Below are 23,241 nucleotides of genomic sequence, written 5' to 3'. Positions count from 1 at the left end.
TTCATTGTATTATCCCTGATGTCTGGATTTCAAATCCAAAACTATTTCTTTTGCCCCCATGCTGGATTTATAAAATCTCTTAACTACCCACTAAGGAAATAATTATTTTTAAACAACAAGCAGATCTCAGTTGGCAAGTCACCAAGTAAAGAACAGCAAACATTTGAAAAAGGAATACACTAGCTTTCGGTAAGAGAATGGCACCCAACACTCAGGCATCTCATGGACGAGTGAAGACAGCTTCCCTTGGAATGCTCTGCCATCTGGGCTAGTCTAGTCAGTGATGGAAGTTTAAAATTCAGGCCTAAGGGTGAAATCATGCAAAAGTGTGCGTCCCCATAGTAAGCTCACTTACACACTCTTGCCTTCAGCATTATTCTCCAGATGTTTCTGGAACTTTAAGCAGAGGATTCGTGCCTCCACTTAAGCACAGCATTCTCCTCATTGGATTGCCAGCTTCTTTTCAGTTCATCTTCCTGTTGACATCAGAATTCTCTGTCTAGGACACAGATTTGATCTTGTCACTGCTCTGCTCAAAAGTTCTACATGGGTCTCAGTTTCTACAGGATAAAGTAAATACTTTTTAATACAGGGAAAACAAGTGTATCTTTTAAAATGCCTGTATGCATCTGGCCAGATCGTATGTGTGTGAGTTTATGAGGGCTGCTCTAACAAAATGTCACAGATTGGGTGGCTTAAACACCAGAAGTTTATTTACTCATAGGTCTGGAGGCTGGAAGTCCAAAGTGTTGGCAGGGTTGGTTTATCCTGAGGCTTCTCTCCTTGGCTTGCAGATGGCTGACTTCCAGCTGTGTTCTCACACGGTCCTTCTTCTGTGTAGGCATGGTCTTGGTGTCTCTATGTGTGTCCAATTCCTCTTCTTATAAGGACACCAGTCAGATTGGATTAAGGCTTACTCTAATGGACTATTTTAATTTAATCACCTTTTTAAATGCCTTATCGCCAAATATAGCCACATTCTGAGGCACCGGGGGTTAGGGTTTCAATATATGAACAGAGAATGAACAGGAATGATCTATCTTTGGCAAATGTACATGACACGACATTTGATAAATAGTGGGGAGGAGGCAGATATTTTGTTATGTACTTGGCTGGGAGAGAAAATACAAAAGTGCTAATAATGATCTCTGGGAGGTGATATTATGGATGATTTTTTAGTTATTCTGTAGAATTGGTTGCATTACCTAAATTTCCTACAAAGAGCATGCTTGACTTGTATAACTGAAAATAAAGATACATGTTATAAAGAGAATATAACTCCATCATAGTATCCTAGGGGCCATAAAATTCAATTGTGTAAAATGTGGGGTCTTGGTATTGTGAGGTTACTGATATGACCAGGGCAAACCAGAGCAGCCAGCCAAGAGGTATTTGGGGGTCGGTGATTGCCATCCACATCTGTCTCTGCCCTGGCTGTGATTTGGCACTTCCTACTGGGAATGGACAACCAGCAATTTGCAGACAATTCTAATTAGCTGACCCTCATGTTATCAACCCCAATATTGGGGACACTGGGCGCCCTTTGCAAAATGGAGCTGTCTGCCTTCCTATACACGTCTCCTCAGAGGGAAGGTGGGGAGATGCTGTGGGAAGTGGCTGGCACAGTCAGTTGCCTCATCTCTGATTTTTGTTATGGAGAGGGTCACTACCTTGGGAATTGTGGCTACCACAGAGGAGCATCACTCAGATCTCCCTTCAAGGAAGAAGTTGCTGCTCGGCTTCAAGGAATGCAGTTAGCTGGTAGCTTCCTGTTAGCTGATAGCTTTTGAGCTGAGGCTGTGCTCTTTCTCGGCAGCTCCCAGCCAACAGCTAAGCATGGTGGGAATACTAGAGCCTGGCTGCTTTTGTCCAATGTGGGACTCTTCTAATGGGCAATCTGTGTTCCAGAGCTTCCCAGTGTTTCGTCCTAGACTTTTTAGATCTACAACATGGCCTGCACAATCTTGCTTCTTTCCCCTTTTATCTGTTATAGGCATTATCTGCAACAAACTTCTATCACTCGTAACTCTGGCTCAGTGGGTCCTACTGACAGAGTTTTACACACACACACTCACAAGTAAAGGACCCATGAGTATGACTGATAGCTAAGCCATCCATGCAGCATGAGATTACCTCCTCATTTAGCTAACATATGCTAAGTGCCTACTCTGTGTAGGAACCTTGTTTCTACCCTTAACAAAGCCCTGTCTAATGGGGGAGACAGAGGAAAATAGATCAGAAAAATACATTGCGATACCTTTGTGTATGCAAGCATGCTTCTAATTGTTTAAGTAAATGAAAACCTCTAATGAGTTCCCCATGTTATCAGCCTACTGTTTTCTTTAGTTGAGTAAACATTCCCCGTGCGATTTTGTTTATTATATTGCTTTGCAAAGCCTTTTGCTGCTGCCACAAGAAAATGAAACTGGAATACACATCCAGTTGGGAAGTTCTAATAAATTCTAAATTGGCGATTTGAAATCATGAGTTCCTGAATAACAGTTGATTATTATATTGTCCTTAGTATTCCAGTTGCTGGTATTTTGTTCATTTTGGCCTTGAAATGACTGATGATCAGCAGACCTAGTAATGACCGACATCCAGAAATAATAAGACTTCACATTCAAGCCAATAGTAACAATAAGCCTCTGCCCATACATAAAGCCTTGGCTCACTAATTGTACCTGTAACCTAAGAAACCACAGCAAGCAACTCTGAGAGCAGAACCAGGAACACAACAGAGGAGCCAATATTTTCTAGCATCACAGTGGGGTTTTCTCTGTTCTAAGAAACTCTAAATGACTTGTTGCCACCCTGGGGGAGTTCACAGCAAGGCAGAAGTTGGGCCTGATATCACTTTTCTGAATCACTTATAAAAGGGCTAGAATTATATCTTTGCATCTTTGACACAGAAGTATCCAAGCATACCAGCCTTCTATGTCTCTGGATCTATTTTGTTCATCGGTTTATTTTGTTCATTAGATTCCACATATAAGTGAGATCATGTGATACTTGCCTTTCTCTGCCTGGCTTATTTCACTTAGCATAATACTCTCCAGGTCCATCCATGCTGTTCCAAAGGGGAAGGGATCCTTCATTTTCACAGCTGCATGGTATTCCATGGTGTAAATGTCCCACAGATTTTTTGGCAATTATTATTTCCATTCTGGAAAAGAAATCATTAGAGTCCAAAAACATAGGTAATGTGCCAAAAAAAAAATTTTTCCCTTTAGTACTGAAAATTTTTTACATTATTTATTTGAAAATTTTCCAACTCTTATTATTTGGAATACTGGACTTCTTGGATTGACCCTCTAATTCTTTTATTATTTTTCTATTGACCATCTCGTTTTTGTTTTCTGGGGTATCTCCTCAATGTTATACCCCAATCCATTTACTATGTTGTTATGATCCTTTTTTTTTTTTTTAATTTTCTTTATCTTTATTGTTGAGACCATTATAGACGTCCCCCTTTTAACCCTACTGATCCCTTCCACCCCACCACATCCATCCCACCCCCAGGCCCTCCCCACACCAATGTCCACGTCCATGGGCCATGCCCATAAACATACAAGTTCCCTGATTAATCTCTCCCCACCCGCACCTCCCTCCCTGCCTTCCCTCTGAGATCCCTCAGTTTGTTCGAAGCTTCTGTGTTACTGGATCCACTTTGTTCATCAGTTTATTTTGTTTATTATATTCCACATATAAGTGAGATCATTTGGTACTTGTCTTTCTTTAACTGGCTCATTTCACTTAGCATAATACTTTCTAGTTCCCTCCATGCTGTGCCAAAGGCCAAAAGGTCCTTCCTCTTCACAGCCACATAGTACTCCATGGTGTAAATGTGCCACAGCTTTTTTATCCACTCATCTACTGATGGGCACTTGGGCTGTTTCCAAATCTTAGCTATTGTACACTGCACTGCTATGAACATAGGGGTGCATAAGTTCTTTGCGATTGGTGTTTGGGGTTCCTTAGGATATATTCCTAGAAGTGGGATCACTGGGTCAAATGGCAGGTCAATTTTTAACCTTTTGAGGAAATTGCATACTGCTTTCCACAGTGGCTGCACCAGTCTGCATTCCCACCAGCAGTGTACTAGGTGCCCTTTTCTCCACACCCTCGTTAGCACTTATAGTTCATTGACTTGTTGATGGAGCCATTCTGACAGGTGTGAAGTGATACCTCATTGTGGTTTTTAACCTGCATCTCTCTGATGATTAGTGACATTGAGCATTTTTTCACATGTCTCTTAGCCATTTGTATGTCCTCTTTGGAGAAGTGCCTATATAGGCCCTTTGCCCATTTTTTAATTGGATTTTTTGTCTTCCTTTTGTTAAGTTGTATAAGTTCCTTATAGATTTTGGATATTAACTCTTAATCTGATGTGTCATTGACAAATATGTTCTCCCATACAGTGGGCTCCCTTTTTGTTTTGTTGATGGTTTCCTTTGCTGTGCAGAAACTTTTTATTTTGATGCAGTCCCATTTGTTTATTTTCTCCTTAGTTTCTCTTGCCCTAGGAGATGTATCAGCAAACATATTGCTATGAGAGATGTCTGATATTTTACTGCCTATGTTTTCCTCTAGAATTTTTATGGTTTCATGCCTTACATTTAAGTATTTTATCCATTTTGAGTTTATTTTTGTGTATGATGTAAGTTGGTGGTCCAGTTTCATTTTTTTCCATGTATCTGTCCAATTTTTCCAACACCATTTACTGAAAAGACTGTCTTTACTCCATTGTATGTTCTTGCCTCCTTTATCAAATATTAATTGATGATAATGGCATGGGTCAATTTCTGGGTTCTCTGTTCTGTTCCACTGATCAATATGTCTGTTCTTGTGCCAGTACCAGGCTGTTTTGATTATAGTGGCTTTGTACTATAATTCAATATCTGGTATTGTGATCCCTCCAACTTTGTTCTTCTTTCTCAGGATTGCTGTGGCTATTCAGGGTGTTTTTTAGTTCCATATAAATTTCCAAAGTGTTTTTTCTAGATCTGTGAAATATGCTGTTGGTATTTCAATAGGGATTACATTGAATTCATAGATTGCTTTGGGTAATATTGACATTTTAATGATGTTAATTTTTCTAATCCATGAATATGGTATATTTTCCCATTTGTTTCTATCTCCTTCTGTTTCTTTTTTCAGTGTCCTGTAGTTTTCTGAGTAAAGGTCTTTTACATCTTTGGTTAATTTTATTCCTACGTATCTTTTTTTTTTTTTTTAGTTGCAATGGTAAGTGGGATTGTTTTTTTAGTTTCTGTTTCTGAGAGTTCATTATTGGCGTATAAAAGTGCCATTGATTTCTGGGTGTTAATTTTGTATCCTGATACCTTTCTGAATTTATTAAATCTAGTAGTTTTTTTGGTGGAGTCTTTAGGATTCTCTATGTACAATATCATGTCATCTGCAAATAATGACAGTTTTGTTTCCTCCTTTCCAATTTGGATGCCTTTTATGTTTTCTTTTTGTCTAATTGCTGTGGCTAGAACTTCCAGTACTATGTTGAATAAGAGCGGTGAAAGTGGACACCCCTGTCTTGTTCCTGTTCTTAGGGGAAATGGTTTTAGTTTTTGCCCATTGAGTATGATGTTGGCTGTAGGTTTGTCATATATGGCCTTTATTATGTTGAGGTATGATCCCTCTATTCCTACTTTGCCGAGTTTTTATCAAAAATGGGTGTTGGATTTTATTGAATGCTTTTTCTGCATCTATTGATAAGATCATGTGATTTTTATCTTTCAATTCCTTTATGTGATGTATCATGTTTATTGATTTGCAAATATTGTACCAGCCTTGCATCCCTGGAATAAATCCCACTTGCTCATGGTGTATGATCTTTTTAATATATTGTTGGATCCAATTTGCTAATATTTTGTTGAGGATTTTAGCATCTATGTTCATCAGGGATATTGGCCTGTAATTCTCTTTCTTTGTAGTATCTTTATCTGGTTTTGAAATTAGGCTAATGCTGGCCTTGTAAAAAGAGTTTGGAAGTGTTCCTTCCTCTTGGATTTTTTGAAATAGTTTGAGGAGGATAGGTGTTAATTCTTCTTTGAATGTTTGGTAAAACTCCCCTGTGAAGCCATCTGGGCCAGGGCTTTTGTGTGCTGGGAGCCCTTGGATTACTGCTTCAACTTCATCAGCAGTTATCAGCCTATTTAAACTTTCTGACTTTTCCTGATTGAGTTTTGAAAGGTTGTATTTTTCTAGGAATTCATCCATTTCATCCAGGTTGTCCAGCTTAGTGGCATATAGTTGTTCATAGTATTTTCTTACAATCCTTGTATTTCTGTTGGGTCAGTTGTTATTTCACCTCTTTCATCTCTGATTTTGTTTATTTGGGTCCTCTTTGTTTCTTGATGAGTCTGGCTAAAGATCCATCAATCTTGTTTATCTTTTCAAAGAACCAGCTCTTGGTTTCATTGATCTTTTGTATTGTTTTCTTAGTCTCTATGTCATTTATTTCTGCTCTAATCTTTATTATTTCTTTCCTTCTACTTACTCTAGGCTTTTCTTGTTGTTCCCTTTCTAAGTTTTTGAGTTGTAGGGTTAAAGAGTCTATTAGAAGTTTTTCTTGTTTTTTGAGGTAGGCTTGTAGTGCTATAAACTTTCTTCTCAGGGCTGCTTTCATTGTGTCCCATAGATTTGGCGTTGTGTGTTCATTTTTGTTTGTTTCCAGGTAGCTTTTTATTTATTTCTTGATCTCTTTTGGTAACCCATTCATTGTTTAAAAACATGCTCTTCAGTCTCCATGGGTTTAAATGTCTTTTAGTGTTTTTATTGTAGTTGATCTCTAGTTTCATGCCATCATGATCCGAGAAGATGCTTGATATGATTTCAGTCTTCTTGAACTTGTACAAACTTGTTTTGTGTCCTAACATGTGGTCTATCTTTGAGAATGTCCCATGTGCACTTGAGAAGAATGTATATTCTGCAGCTTTGGGGTAGAATGTTCTGTAAATGTCGATTAAATCCATCTGATCTAGTGTGTCATTTAGGGTCACTGTTTCCTTGTTGATTTTTTTGTCTGGAAGACCTATCCAGTGAAGTCAATAGGGTGTCAAAGTCCCCGAGTATGACTGTATTGCTGTTGATCTCTCCCTTAAAGTCCTCTAGAAGTTTTTTATAAATTTTGGTGCTTCTATATTGGGTGCATGTATGTTTATCAGGGTTATATCCTCTTGCTGGATTGATCCCTTTAGTTTTATGTAATGACCTTTCTTGTCTCTTGTTATGGTCATTTGGAAGTCTGTTTTGTATGATATGAGTACTGCTACCCCAGCTTTTCATTTCCATTTGCATGGAAAAATTTTTTCCATCCCTTCACTCTCATCCTGTACGAGTCTTTTGTTCTGAGGTGGGTCTCTTATAGACAGCATATAGTTTGGGTCATGTTTTCTTATCCATTCAGCCACCCTATATCTCTTTATTGGGGCATTTAATCCATTTACATTTAAGGTTATTATTGAAAGATACTTATCTACTGACATTTTGTTTCTTTATAGCTGTTTCTCATTCTCTTTATTTCTACATCTAATTATAGCAGTCCCTTTAACATTTCCTGTAATGCTGGTTTTGTAGTGATAAAGTCTTTTAACCTTTTTTGTCTTCGGAAGCTCTTTATTTCACCATCCAGATTGATTGATAATCTTGTTAGATAGAGTAGTCTTGATTCCACATCCTTCTTTTGCATTACCTTGAATACTTCATGCCATTCCCTTCTGGGCTGTAGAGTTTCCAATGAGAAGTCAGATGACAGCCTTATGGGAGCTCCTTTGTAGGTAACAGTTTGCTTTTCTCTAGCTTCCTTTAAGATTCTCTCTTTGTCTTGGATTTTTAACATTTTAATTATGATATGTCTGGGTGTGGGCCTCTTTGGATTCTTCTTGCTTGGGACTCTCTGTGCCTCCAGAACTTATGTACCTTTTTCCTTGACCAGGTTAGGGAAGTTTTCTGCCATTATTTCATCAAATAGGTTCTCTAACCCCTGCTTGCTTTCAACCTCCTCTGGCACTCCTATAATACAAATATTGTTATGTTTTATGCTGTCCCACAGCTCCCTTTAGACTATCCTCCTGTTTTTTGTTTTTGGGTCTCTGATTGAGTGATTTTTTTCTACCCTGTCTTCTAATTCACTGATCCGATCCTCAGCTTCTTCTAATTTATTTATTCCTTCTAATGTAGTCTTTATTTCTGCTCTGTCATTCTTCATTTCTGACTGGTCATTTTTCATAGTTTCCAAATCTTTTTTCATGCTGTTGAGCATCCTTACAATCAGCATTCTAAACTCTATATCTGAAAGGTTGCTTATCTCTGTTTCACTTGGCTCTTTTTCTGGAGACTTCTCTTGTTCTTTCATTTGGGGCTTGTTTTTTGGCCTTCTCATTTTGGCTAAATGTTAGGTAGATATGCTAGGATTCTCAGTCTTTTTGGAGGGTCTCTTGTACAGGCCAATGTCAGACGCAGTTTGTGACTGGCCCTGAGTACCCCTAGGGTATCATAAGATAAATCCAGAATTAATAATATATTCATAACATATACTAATTAAACATTTAAATAATTATTTTGATTGTTTTTTTAGAATTTTAGAAGTGTTTTAAAAGATGATTTAAGTGAACCATAGCTCTGCAAACTAACTTTCGGTTACCAAACAGGCTGATCAGGGGAATGCTATATCTATAAGCTTTTGGACATATCTTGGTAGAGGGATGGAGGGAAGAGATTAAAACCTGTGAGCAAGATAAATGTCAATAAGAATCATTGCAACAAATACTTATTGAGGCATTCACTACATAACACATTCTACCCATGTTATTTTATTTAATTCTCACAACTTTGTAAAGAGGGCACTGTTCTTAAGATTATTTTAAGGTGAAGAAATTAAGGTTCAGAGAAGTTAAATAACTTGTCTAAGGATGCAGAGCTAGGAAATGACAAGATGAAGATGAAGGCCAAGCCTTTGATGGTAAAACCCTTGCCTTCCCAAATAATAATGACTCACCTTCCGGAACACATGCTCTGTGCTAGGCACTGTTCTAAGCACATCGCAGGTGTTTAATCATTTAATCTTTTCAACAGTCCTATGAGTTCGGTACTACATTTTGCAGCAGAGGAAAAGGAAGCATAGATAAGTCAATGTGTACCTGGCTGAGCAACCATTCCTAAAGAATATTAATTGCTGATCACAAGCAACCAAAGGGAAGGTCTCACAGTGTCAAGCCACAGTGATCTGTCTCTGCCCTGAGCTTTTAGTTCAGACTTTACTTGGATAAAGACTGTGATCTGCTGCCCGGCTGGCATGGCTCAGCGGTTGAGCACTGACCTATAATCCAGGACACCATGATTCAATTCTGGGTGCGGGCACCTGCCCTGGTTGTGGGTTCGATCCCCAGCAGGGGGCGTGCTGGAGACAGCCAATCAATGACTCTCATTATTGATGTTTCTCTCTCTTTCTCTCCCTCTCCCTTCCTCTCTCTGAAATCAATAAAGATATATGTACATTTCAAAAAAAAAAAAAAAAAGACTGTGATCTGCTGCCCAAATATGGAAAGCATAAATATGGTGGGATAAATTATACTGAATGGCAGAAAATCAGTATGCAAAAGAGATCTCAGTAGTCTGAAATAATGAGCTGAATCTAACAAGATGTAATTGTAGGAGAACTAAACATAAAGTCCTAAATGAGTTCATAAACTAGATCAATTGGAGGCTAAATAAATTAACAGTGATGCATGTAAAAGAGCTCTATAGAGTTTAACTGACAAAAAGTGTGACTAGAGTAATGAGTGATAACTGAGTGCTATCCCTAGATATTTACCCTACTCCTGTACATGCAATCACACACACACACACACACACACACTGCATTTGTAAATTAAAAATAAGAATGCACTTTCAGAGTAAAACTATAAAATAGGTAATGAATCAGAGCAGAAAAAGGACAGCATAACTAAAGACAGAGAACTTCCTGGCAAAGATTTTACTTTAATCTGGTTAAATGTATTATATCAAAAAAGAAGAGTATGGCCATCAATAGGATGGTTGGTCAACAACAGAAGCAAAGATATAGGCAAGTCACAGAGGCAGATGAGGAAAGGATCCTAGATGCATGAACACAAGCACTTGACTCTTATGATATGTTTATCTTTGTACAGGAGATGGATGTGGAAAGTTACCCTAGCTGGAGCTAGAGGTCAACACTACTGTTCACAGGACATTCCAGTCTTTAGGAGGAATTTAAGGACATGCTACTCTACCGCCAGAGGAGGAGTATTTGACATTACCAAGGGTAAGGATATTTGGGGGCTATGGTGTGGGGTGCCAAAGGAACTGAGAAGGTTAATTGAAATGCTGTGAGCAAAGAATTTAAAAGTTATTATGATTCTTAGGCAACATGATCTTGTATGTAATTAATTGCAAAGGGAACCCTTCTATGCTGTTGTTGGGAATACAAACTGGTATTGCCACTATGGAAAACAGTATGGAGGTACAGCAAAAGATTAAAAATAGAATTATCATGTGATCCAGCAATCCTACTTCTGGGTATATATCCAACGGAAACAAAATCATTATCTCAAGAGACGTTTGTACTCTCATGTTCATTGCAACTTTATTCATAATAGCCAAGACTTGAAAACAACCTAAGTATCCATCAGAGATGAATGGATAAAGAAAAAGATATATATGTGTGTGTGTGTGTGTGTGTATATGTGTGTATATATGTACATATACATATATAGATATATATATATAATGGAATATTATTTAGCCTTTAAAAAGAAGGAAATCCTGCCATTTGCCAGAGGGCACTGTAATAAATAAAATAAGCCATACAAAGACAAATACTGGCATGGTATCATTTATAAGTGGAATTTTTTACAAAGTATAAACAGAGAGCAGAATGGTAGTTGCCAGTGGCTAGGGGATAAGGGAATAGGGAGAGGCTGATGAAAGGGCACAAAGTTTCAGGTGTAAGGTGACTAAGGTCTGAGGATTAAATCTTTGACATGCTGACTATAGTTGAAAATACTGTATCGTATAGTTGAAATTTGCTAAAACAGTAGAACCTAAGTGTTTTTATTTATTTTTTAAAAATATGCCTTTATTGATATTTTAGAGGGAGAGAGAGACACTGATCCTCTGTCTCCTGCATGCAGCCTGACCCAGGACTGGATGTGCAACCTGGGCATGTGTTCTAACTGGGAATAGAACCGGCAACCTTTCGATGCACAGGACAATGTTCAGATGAATTAACACTTATTAATTTATTAATTAAATGCCATCTAATTAATGTTAAACCATAAAGTATATGACAATTTCATTTGTCTGTTATACCTCAATATGGCCGAAAATAATTTTAATTGCAAAGAATCTACAAAAAAACTACTAGAACTAGTAAGTGTGTTTAACGAGGTTGTAGGATAAAAGATGGATAAACAAAAACCAATCGTGTTTTGCTTTTTCACAACGGGTTTGCCACCAGAGCACAGGTGTTGTGAAAACCACCACTAAATCAAAGCCAAAACAGGAAAGGAAAAGGCTCATATCAACATCATCATCACTGGGCACAAACACGTAGATTCCGGCAAGCCTACCACTAGCCAGCTGATCTACAAATGTGATGGGGTCAACAAAAGAACCATTGGAAAATCTGAGAAGGAGGCAGCTGAGGTGGGGAAGGGCTCCTTCAAGTGTGCCGGGGTCTTGGATAAACTGAAAGCTGAACGTGAGCATGGTATCACCATTGATACCTCCCTGTGGAAATTCGAGACCAGCGAGTATTATATGACCATCATTGATGCCTCAGGACAGAGACTTCATCAAAAAACATGATCACAGGCACATCTCAGGCTGACTGTGCTGTCCTGATTGTTGCTGCTGGTGTTGGCGAATTTGAAGCAGGTATCTCCAAGAATGGGCAGACCTGTGAGCATGCCTTCTGGCTTAGGCACTGGGTGTGAAACAACTGATTGTTGGTGTTAACAAAACAGATTCCACTGATCCCTACAGCCAGGAGAGGAGGAAATTGTTAGAGAAGTCAGTACCTACATCAAGAAAATTGGCTACAACTCTGACACAGTAGCATTTGTACCAATTTCTGGTTGGAATGGCAACAACATGCTGGAGCCAAGTGCTAACTGACATGCCTTGGTTTAAGGGATGGAAAGTCACCCGTAAGTAAAGATGGCAATGCCAGTGGAACCACGATGCTGGAAGCTCTGGATTGCTTCCTGCTGCTAACTCATCCAACTGACAAGCACCTGCGTCTGCCCCTCCAGGACGTCTTCAACCTTGGTGGTATTGGTACTGCGGGCCTAGTGGAGACTGCTGCTCTCAAACCCGGCACGGTGGTCACCTTTGCTCCAGTCCACGTTACAGCTCCAGTAAAGTCTATTGAAATGCACCGTGAAGCCCCGAGTAAAGCTCTTCCTGGAGACAATGTGGGCTTCAATGTCAATAATGTGTCTGTCAAAGATGTTCGTCATGGCAATGTGGCTGGTGAGAGCAATGACCCACCAGTGGAAGCAGCTGGCTGCACAGCTCAGGTGATTATCCTGAACCATCCAGGCCAAATCAGTGCTGGGTACGCACCTGTGCTGGACTGTCACACAGCTCACAGTGCTTGCAAATTTGCTGAGCTGAAGGAGAAGATAGATCATCATTCTGGGAAAAAGCTGGAAGATGGCCCCAAAGTTTCTGAAATCTGGTGATGGTTCGATATGGTTCCTGGCAAGCCCATGTGTGTTGAGAGCTTCTCTGACTATCTTCCTCTGGGCTGTTTTGCTGTTCGTGACATGAGACAGGCAGTTGCTGTGGGTGTCATCAGGCAGTGGACAAGAAGGCAGCTGGAACTGGCAAAGTCACCAAGTCCGCCCAGAGAGCTCAGAAGGCTAAATGAATATTATCCCCAGTACCTGCCACCCCAGCCTTCATCAGTGGTGGAAGAACGGTCTCAGAACTGTTTGAATAGGCCATTTAAGTTTAATAATAAAAGACTGGTTTATGATTACAGTGCATCATAAAACCTTCCGAAGGAGCCATGGCTGGGTAGCTAAGTTAGTTAGGCTAGAATACTCAGGAATAAATTTAACAAGAAAAGTGCAAACCTGTATACTAAAACTACACAACAATTCTGAGTGAAATCAAAGAGGATTTATTAAAATGGGGACATATACAATGTCAATATTGTTAAGATGGCAATTTCCCCAAATGGATGAATAAGATTTAATGTAATACCTATCGAAATTTCATAGGATTTTTTGTGGAAATTGACAAGCTGTTTCTAAAATTTATATGGAAGTACCAAAAAACTAGAATAGCAAAACAATTTTGAAAAAGAAGTATACAAAGTTGGAAGGCTTTACTTGATTTTAAAACTTACTACAAAGCTACAATTATCCAGAAAGAATAGAAATTTAGATGGATGGGAGAGAACAGGAAGTCCAGTAACAGAACTGGTCAATTGATTTTCAAGAAAGGTGCCATGTAATTCAACACAGAAAGAACAGTCCTTTCAACAATAGGTGTGCGACGATGGATAAACACCAACAAAAAGGTGAAACTTGACCCTCACCTTACACCATGCAGCTTAAAGAGAACATAGGATAAAATCTTTGCAGCCTTGGGCTAGACAAAGAATTCTTACGTATGGCCCAGTAAGTATGAACAATCCAAGATAAAAGCAACAAATTGAACTTTATCAAAAGTAAAACTTTTGCTCTTCAAAAGACACAATTAAGAAAATGAAAATATTTGCAAAATATATATCTGATAAAGGACTTGAATCCAGAATATATGAAGAACTTTTATAATTCAACAGTAAGAGAACTAACAACTCTATAAGAAAGGACCAAAATACTTGAATAATTACCTCACCAAAGAAGATAAATAAACAGCAAATAAGTACATGAAAAGATGCTTAATATCATTAGTCATAAGAAATGCAAATTAAAACTAAAATGAGATACCGCTACACACCTACTAGAATGGCCAAAACAAAACCGCTAAGTGTTGGTGAGGACACGGAGAAACACACGCATGGCTCAAGGAAATCTCAAGTGGAACAGCCACTCTGGGAAACCGGCACCTTGTGAAAAGTTAAACACGTGCTTACCATTCGACTTAGCTATTAAACTCCTAGCTACCTACCCAGAGAAATGAGAACTATGAACTATGTCCACACAAACATTCATAGCAGTGCTATTCATAATAGCCCCAAACTGGAAACAGTGTCCACCAACTGCTGAATCGAAAAACAAAATGTTGTATATCTATAGAGTGGAATATTGCTCACAATAAAATCATCATGCTAAATGAAAGGAGGCTGACACAAAAGACTACATATTGTCTGATTCCACTTATGTGGCAGTCCTAGAAAAGGCAAAACTGTAGAGACAGAGAGATGGGCTGGGGGTGGGGAAAGAGATGGATTGCAAAGGGGCATAGGGAACATTTTTGTGGTGATGAAAGTGTCCTAAAATTGAATTGTGGTGATGGTTGTAAATTTCAACATTTACACTTAAAGTGGATGGATTTTATGCTATCTAAGTTAAGCCTCAATAAAGATGTTTTAAACAAAACAAAACAGAAACCTAGTGTGTCTTTATGGCACACTTTTTGGCTCACCTTTGAAATACCTGGTGCCTGCACAAGTCTGTGGTAAAATTCTCCTTGGGCTCTCCCCCCCGAGGTGGTAGGTTTAGCAAGCAGCTCTAACCTTGAGGAAATGATTTTCTTTCTCCTGGCAGAGGTAGCAGGAGAAAACTGGCAAACAAGAGCATGGGTAGAAGAGTCCAATCAGGATGGTGAAGACCTTAAAATCATATCCTAATCATTCATCATTCTTCTATCAAATACTTTTTAGTCTTTCCTTGGCAAAATTATTGCTGTGGCTATAAAATAATGAATATTACAGCAAAGTCCTTGTTCTCATGGAGCTTATATTCTAGTAGTGAAATGGATGGATAGATGATAGATAGATGATGATAGATAGATAGATGATAGATAGATAGATGATAGATAGATAGATAGATAGATAGATAGATAGATAGATAGATAGACAGACGATAGATAGATAGGTGATAGATAGATAGATAGATAGATAGATAGATAGATAGATAGATAGATAGATAGATAGATGATAGATAGATGATAGATAGATAGATAGATAGATAGATAATAGATAGATAGATAGATGATAGATAGATAGATAGATAGATAGATAGATAGATAGATAGATGATAGATAGATAGATAGATAGATAGATAGATAGATAGATAGATAGATGATGATAGATAGATAGATGATAGATAGATAGATGATGATAGATAGATGATAGATAGATAGATGATGATAGATAGATGATGATAGATAGATAGATGATAGATAGATAGATGATGATAGATAGATAGATAGATAGATAGATAGATGATGATAGATAGATAGATAGATGATAGATAGATGATGATAGATAGATAGATGATAGATAGATAGATGATGATAGATAGATGATAGATAGATGATAGATAGATAGATGATGATAGATAGATAGATGATAGATAGATAGATGATGATAGATAGATGATAGATAGATGATAGATAGATAGATGATGATAGATAGATAGATGATAGATAGATAGATGATGATAGATAGATGATAGATAGATGATAGATAGATAGATGATGATAGATAGATAGATGATAGATAGATAGATGATGATAGATAGATGATAGATAGATGATAGATAGATAGATAGATAGATAGATAGATAGATAGATAGATGATAGATAGATAGATAGATGATGATAGATAGATGATAGATAGATGATAGATAGATAGATAGATAGATAGATAGATAGATAGATAGATAGACAGATGATAGATAGATAGGTGATAGATAATTTTTTAAAAAGTAATAAGGAAATACCTTAATTACTCTGAAGAGATTTAAAAGGGCCCTGGCCAGTTTGGCTTAGTGACTAGATCGTTGGTCCATAGACTGAAGTGTCCCGGGTTCAATTCCGACCAGGGGCAAGTACCTCGGTTGCAGGCTTGATTCCCCGGCCCCGGTTGGGGTGCGTGCGGGAGGCAACCAATCAATGTGTCTCTCTCATATCAACGTCTCTCTCCCTCCTTCTCTCTCTCTCCCTTCTACTCTCTCTGAAAAGCGATGGAAAAACTATATCCTCAGGTAAGGATTAGAAAAAAAAAAAAGGGCAGTATCAGAAAATGACTGGACCAGACGAGGGAACCAGTCATGCAAAGTCTGGGGAGAGGAGCATCCCAGGCACTATTTTTTTTTTCTTTACTATCCCTTGCCCCTAGAGGCCCTCTCTTCCCTCTTTACCCAGCTTAAAATTCAGGGTCAATAAATGTAATCACTCCCAGTAAATTCCCTTAATCACCTTAGTTCTGTCATCCTGGTTGGCAAAATCATAATCCCAGTTAAATCCAACTTGACACCTACATTGGTCTGATTTTAAACTTGTCACCAGGAACCTAAGGAGGCCCTTACTGTTTCCCAGCTAACATCCTACATCTTCCGGACCCGTTCACTTGCCTGCGTTCTACCTGCCTGCACTCACGTCCTGCTAAAGGACTGTTTCCCACCTATTCCTCTCTTCCCTCTCATCCCCACTCTCCTCTGCTCACGGTGCTTCCTTCCTCACTGAGAAAACTAGAGAACCAGAAGAGAACTTCTGGTCACTCTTACCACATCCGTAAGTCCCCACGGGTGTACTCCTTGCCTCCTGTCTGTAGACTGCACTCTCACTGCTTCTATATAAAAGCTTCCACTTGTAAATTGCTGGCTCAAGAACGTACGACCAGTTAATTCTCTCTCTCCTTCCTACGTCATGAATTTCTCTTCTACCAGACCGTTTCCATTAGTATATAAACAAATCATTTCAAGCACTTTAAAGACAAGTAAAACTCTCCCCTTGACTCTGTTTTGCTCATTTGGTTACCATTTGATTTCTCTAACTCTTTGTAGTCAAATAGTTGTCTATACTATCCCTAATTCCTCTTCTGTTCTCTCTCAAATTCCTTCTAATCTAGCTTTTGTGCCACCATTGATCTGAAACTGGTCTTTCAAAGGCCAGCAAAACTGAAGTACAACCCTGCCATAAAGGAAGATGAATGAGGCAGCCCCAATTAAAAGAAAAGAGGTGTGTGGGGGGGGGCATCCTGAATTCTAGCAGCCGCTGGACTACCTGTGTCATAGAATTCATTGCATAGTTTGTCTTCTTTCCCTCCGTTTGGACCATACATCCTTTTCATACATTTTCCTTTTTTTCTCTGGAATTTACTATTGCCCAGATTCTTGAAACAGTCTCAATACCAGATTAACCACTGATCATTTAGGGGGAAAGAGAGTAAAACAAAATCGTAGCAGTGAGTGAGAAAGCTTTCATTTGTTTTAACTCTAAAATCAGTGTGAAACCTCAGAAATCTAAAAGTACCTTTAACTCAACCAGAAATAATTAAAGAATTGCCCCCAAACAACATCCCGATTCTAAGATGAATATAATTGCCATTTGTGGTAATTCTGCAGCTATCCTTTTTTATAAGTGGCCTTGCCAGGAATTTTACATATTAACCTCAGGCAGCTTAGAAAGTCTGGCTGCTGCAGGCTGCTTACTGATCTTATCAGCAGGGACAACGGTGACTTAACTCAATGATGTGGTCTCAGCTCCTTTTTTGAGCTATGTGGGTCCACTGCAGACAACACAAAATGAGGTAGATATTTGACAATTGTCCTGGTTAGCTGGTTAATATAGAAAATCTCAGTGAAAATAGTACAGATCAGTGCTTAGCAAAATGCACGTCACAGCCCATCAGTGGGTGATGAAATTAATTTGGTGGGTTGACCAATATTTAAAAGATGGACACAACAGAAAATTTTAGAGTTCATACACATACTCAGGGTGGACACAGTTCATGAGATTTTATTTTTTATTATTATTATTTGTTAAATATATCTTTATTGATTTCAGAGAGAAGAAGGGAGAGAGAGAGAGAAACGTCAGTGATGAGTCATTGATTGGCTGCCTCCTGCACGCCCTCTGCTGGGGATCGAGCCTGCAACCCAGGCATGTGCCCTGACCAGGAATCGAACTACTATCTTCTGGTTCATGGGTTGATGCTCAACCCCTGAGCCACGCCAGCCAGGCCACTTTTTTATTATTTTATTTTTATTTTTCGCTGACAGTATTACAGATGTCCCCGATTTCTCCTCCTTTTACCCCCTCCACCTAGCACCTGCCCCACCCCAGGCCTTTCCCACATTATTGTCCGTGTCCATGGGTTATGTATATATGCATATGAGTTCTTTGGTTAATCTCTTCCTGGGCCACCACCACCACCCTGAGATCTGTCATTCTGTTCCCTGCATCCATGCCTCTGGACCTATTTTGTTCATTAGATTCCACAAATAAGTGAGACCCTATGATATCTGTCTTTCTCTAACTGGCTTATTTCGATTAGCATAATAATCTCAAGGTCCATCCATGCGGTAGAAAAAGGTAAGAGCTCCTCTCTTTTATAGCTGCATAATACAGGGTGTTCCAAAAAATGTATGCACGTACCTTGAATAATTACAAAGGCAGTGTTTATTAAAATACATTTCATTTTCAAAATTGAGCTATCAGCTGTTAAAAAATGCGTATACATTTTTGGGGGGACACCCTGTATTCCATTGTGTAAATGCACCACTGCTTTTTTTCCCACTTATCTACTGATGGGCATTTGGTCTGTTTCCAGATCTTAGCTATTGTAAATAGTGCTAATAGTGTAATAGTACATAGGGGTGCATATGTTCTTTCTGATTAGTGTTTCAGGATTCTTAGGATATATTCCCAGAAGTGGGATCACTGGGTCAAACGGCAGTTCCATTTTTAATTTCTTGAGGAAACTCCACACTGTTCCACAGTAGCTGGACCAGTCTGCATTCCCACCAGCAGTGTACCAGGGTTCCCTTTTCTCCACACCCTCGCCAGCACTTGTTGTTTGTTGATTTATTGATGGCAGACATTCTGACAGGTGTGAAGTGATACCTTATTATAGCTTTAATCTGCATCTCTCTGATGACTAGTAATGTTGAACATTTTTTTCATGTCTGTTGGCCATCTATTGTCCTCTTTGGAGAAGTGTCTATTCAGGTCCTTTGCCCATTTTTTTAAATATGTTTTTATTGATTTCAGAGGAAGGGAGAGGGGGAGAGAGAGAGATAGAAACATTAATGATGAGAGAATCACTGATCAGCTGCCTCCTGCACGCCCCCTACTGGGGATCGAGCCTAAAACCCAGGCATGTGCCCTGACGGGGAATCAAACTGTGACCTCCTGGTTCACAGGTCTATGCTCAACTGCTGAGCCACACTGGCCGGGCTGTCCATTTTTAAATTGGATTGTTTGTCTTCCTGGTGTAGAGTTGTATGAGTTCTTTGTGTATTTTGGAAATTAATCTCTTATCAGATGTATCATTGACGGGTATGTTCTTCATATAGCAGGTTCCCTTTTCATTTTGTTGGTGGTTTCTTTTGCTATGCAAAAGCTTTTCAGTTTGACGTAGTCCCATTTGTTGATTTTTTTCCCTTCATTTCTCATGCCCTAGGAAGATGTATCAGTGAAAATAGTGCTATGGGAGATTTTACTGCCTATGTTTTCTTCTTGGATTTTTATGGTTTTGAAAATCCATAATTTTTTATGGTTTTGAAAATCCAAGAATTACATTTAAGTCTTTTATCCATTTTGAGTTTATTTTTATGTATGGTGTGATTTGTATGTACCTGTCCAATTTTCCCAACACTGTTTATTGAAGAGACTATATTTACTCCATTGCATGCTCTTTGTCAAATATTAATTGACCACATTGGTGTGGGTCGATTTCTGGGGTCTCTGTTCTGTTCCATTGGTCTATATGCCCGTTCTTGTGCCAGTACCAGGCTGTTTTAATTACAATGGCTTTGTAGTATAGTTTGATGTCTGGTAATGTGATCCCTTCAACTTTGTTCTTTCCCAATATTAGAATAGCTAAGGCTATTTGGGGTCTTTTTTGGTTCCATATATTTTTTTTTTGAATATTTGTTTTAGTTCTGTGGTATTTTAATGGGAATTGTGTTGAATCTCTAGCTTGCTTTGGGTAGTACGGCCACTTTAATGATGTTAATTTTTCCAATCCATGAACACAGTATATGCTTCCTATTGTTTGTATCTTCCTCTATTTCCTTTTTCAATGTCCTATAGTTTTCTGAATACAGGTCTTTTACCTCCTTGGTTAAGTTTATTCACAGGTATCTTATTTTTTTGTTGCAAGTTCATGAGACTTTTGTTTTAGTTATGAAGAGGTGTGTCCAAAAAATTAAAATTAAAAAAAATTAAAGCTGTTGGTCCAGATCCATTCATAATGCAACAGCCAGTGCAGCTGAATGCATGAATCAAAATTAGAGGACATCTGGAAAATTTCCACATCATTTTATATCATTGGGCATGAGCAAAAGCAAAGGAAACCCAGAGCACTTTAAAGAGGGGCTTCCATGCACAAGACTAGGTGAAGACCTTGAAATTAGGTGTCTAAACTAAATTACCATCAGAAAGGCTTTACCCTTTCCAAACCACTTTTACAAACTTGATCTCATGTGAGTCTCTTGTCCATCCTTTGTACTAGGCAAGACAGGAAGGTGACAGCATTGGAGGCAGGTTTCAATGATCCGTCCAGTTTAGATCGGGAGCCCAGCCAGCAACTGGGAGAAAGAATCTAGGACCGCAGCTTCAGAGAGAGAGTTCAAAAGGCTGAAAAACCATGTGGGGTTCCAGCCAAGTAAACCAGGGTTCAGGGCAGAACTCCAGTTCCAGGAAGGAGAATGGGAAAGATGAACAGAAACTGGGGCCAAAGCCCACTTACTAAACAAGGCACACAGGTGGCCAGGCCCATCCCCAGCATATGGATTCCAAACTCCCATCTCGGAGCTGCGGGACCCCACGACTGGCTTTTGAAGAAGCAGAAGAGTATCTTGTGGGTGAGGAACAGGGCAGAGAAGTTATCAAGCAATTACAAAGGCACGAAGAGACTAGTGGGAAATGGAAAGTTAATCAATTAGACTTGCATATGTAGGGTTGCCAGATAAAATACAGGATGCTTACTTACATTTGAATATCAGATAAACAATGAATACATTTTAGAATAAGTATGTCATATGCAATATTTGAGACACATTTAGACCCCCCAAAAATGTTGTTTACCTGAAATTTAAATTTAACTGGGCATCCTGTATTTTTATTTACTAACCTGGCAAACCCTACATGTGGGTTATGGAGCATGAGGCTGGAAGGCTTGGCAGAGCAAGACCACAAATGGTCTTGTGTGCCATGCTTGGCATATAATGAGGAGCCATGACAGTTTTAAGTGGGGGAATAATATAACCGAGTTTGCATTTTAGAATCATCATTGCAGTAGTCCTTTGGAGAACAAAGCAGTTCAAAGAGACAGGAACTGAGAAAGCAGAAAGCTATTTATACAGCCCAGACTCGAGGAGAATTGAATATAACGTTGCTCACTTCACAGTTCTGCCTAATGCTAGAGAGATTCCCTAGTTCACTTGGGCTGTAGAGACCACACTATTCTTTCCAGAACTGCTCTTTGTTTTGAGGAGTGGGGGGATAGAGATATTTTGTCTTGCCCAAACCCTGTGTCTGTTGCACATTTCTTGAGGAAGCTGGAAAGATACATGTATGTATCAATCTCCTTCAAATAAGCTGAATATCTTACTCACCACTGCATTCCTAGTAGGTAATCAATAAACACTTGTTGAATGAGTTCCTGACAGGCAAAGTCTATGTCTTTATTATCTTTGTTTCTTTAGCGCCTGACCCAGGGCTGGGAATAAGTTTCTCAGAAAATGGTCCTTGATTAAAGTGGCCTAATTAATTAACAACCAGAAGTGCTCCCTATGAACTACATCTTCCAACATTACTTCAAAGTACAACCTGCATTTTTTCACACACGTGCAAAAGAAGCCTGACTTTTATACCAGTCCAGAAAACTGTTTTGAAAAGCTGCAGAGTTACACTGGTTAGATGGAATTTTAAAAGTAATCTTCCTCATGTATGTGAAAATGTGAGTTTTTTGTTTTGAGGTTTTTCTTGGGTATTTTCCTAACTACTTCCATAAGCTTTGTCATTGCCTGCGTATTAATAAATCTAGATCTTAATTAATTAAATGCTTCTCAGGTAGGTCATTATAAAGCGGTATGAACCAAGTGCTTGCCTTCAGTACACCAGCATCAGTATAGTTACTTGTATGTGTGTCTTTTCCGAGGCCTAAGGGTGAATTTATTCAGGGCAGAACTTATTCTTATTTGTCTTCATAGTCACAGCAGAACTTTCACTAATAGGTTTGTTGAATGTTCAAATGCAGAAAGCCAAAAGGGATAGACTAATTATAGAAAGTACATGGGGCAAATAAAAATACAATTAAAAAATTATTACAACCACTTATTAAAGATTATGTCACAAGTATCATGCTAGGTGTTTATATATGTTTTATTAAATTTCAATCCTAAAAAATTCCCCTTTGTGCCAGATGTTATTATGTTCATTTTATGAGCAAAGAAACTGAGAATCAAAACTGATTTGATGAATAGCTTGCCCAGGATGACACAGCTAATGGGTTGGCACAGCTGAGATTAGGACCTGATTCCAAAGTCCATGCTCGAATGCACCAGGAATTGTCATTTTCAAGTGCATATTGGAGAGAGAGAAGATTGTTGGAGTGCCTGTGACAGCTCTCTTTAATCAGCAGCTAGGTGTGCCACAGAGAACCAAAGTTTGATGATCTTTGTAATGTGTGAGTGCACATATGCGGAAGACAAGAGCTCTGGAGGTATTTCCTATATTTTTGAGCAATGTTCCTTTTTTCTTTGTTCAGTTTTGTATTCAAGGGAGCACATGACTTTCCACATAATTGGGTTTCATCTCCACCTTGCTGGAAGGTGATATTGTTACACTTAAAATTATTATCACACTGTTATTATCTGGGATGAATACACAATGGTAATGATGTTATGATCAGTGATACCAACTTCATCTGTCCTACCCTAAGGAATACATGCAGTTGGTGTTCAGATATGCATTCGAACCTCATCAGTCTGGATGTGTATGAACTCATCTGTGACAATCCAGACCCTTTGCTGAGCTGTAAATATAATTGCAAACATCAGTTATTCTTCT

At 38.7% G+C, this 23,241-nt stretch overlaps 1 pseudogene across 1 annotated transcript; it reads left to right on the top strand.

Moving 5' to 3' along the window:
- The first annotated feature begins 10,483 nt into the window (after window positions 1-10,483).
- Window positions 10,484-12,913, top strand: LOC308560449 (elongation factor 1-alpha 1 pseudogene; annotated as a pseudogene). Its single transcript has 2 exons — window positions 10,484-10,493; window positions 11,543-12,913. The product of its transcript is annotated as an elongation factor 1-alpha 1 pseudogene (transcript).
- Window positions 12,914-23,241: the final 10,328 nt, after the last annotated feature.

Source organism: Miniopterus schreibersii (assembly GCF_964146895.1).
Source record: "Miniopterus schreibersii genome assembly, chromosome: 8".
NCBI classification, from domain to species: domain Eukaryota; kingdom Metazoa; phylum Chordata; class Mammalia; order Chiroptera; family Miniopteridae; genus Miniopterus; species Miniopterus schreibersii.
The sequence above is the reverse complement of the archived record's forward strand: the minus strand, read 5'-3'. Positions and strand labels throughout refer to the sequence as shown.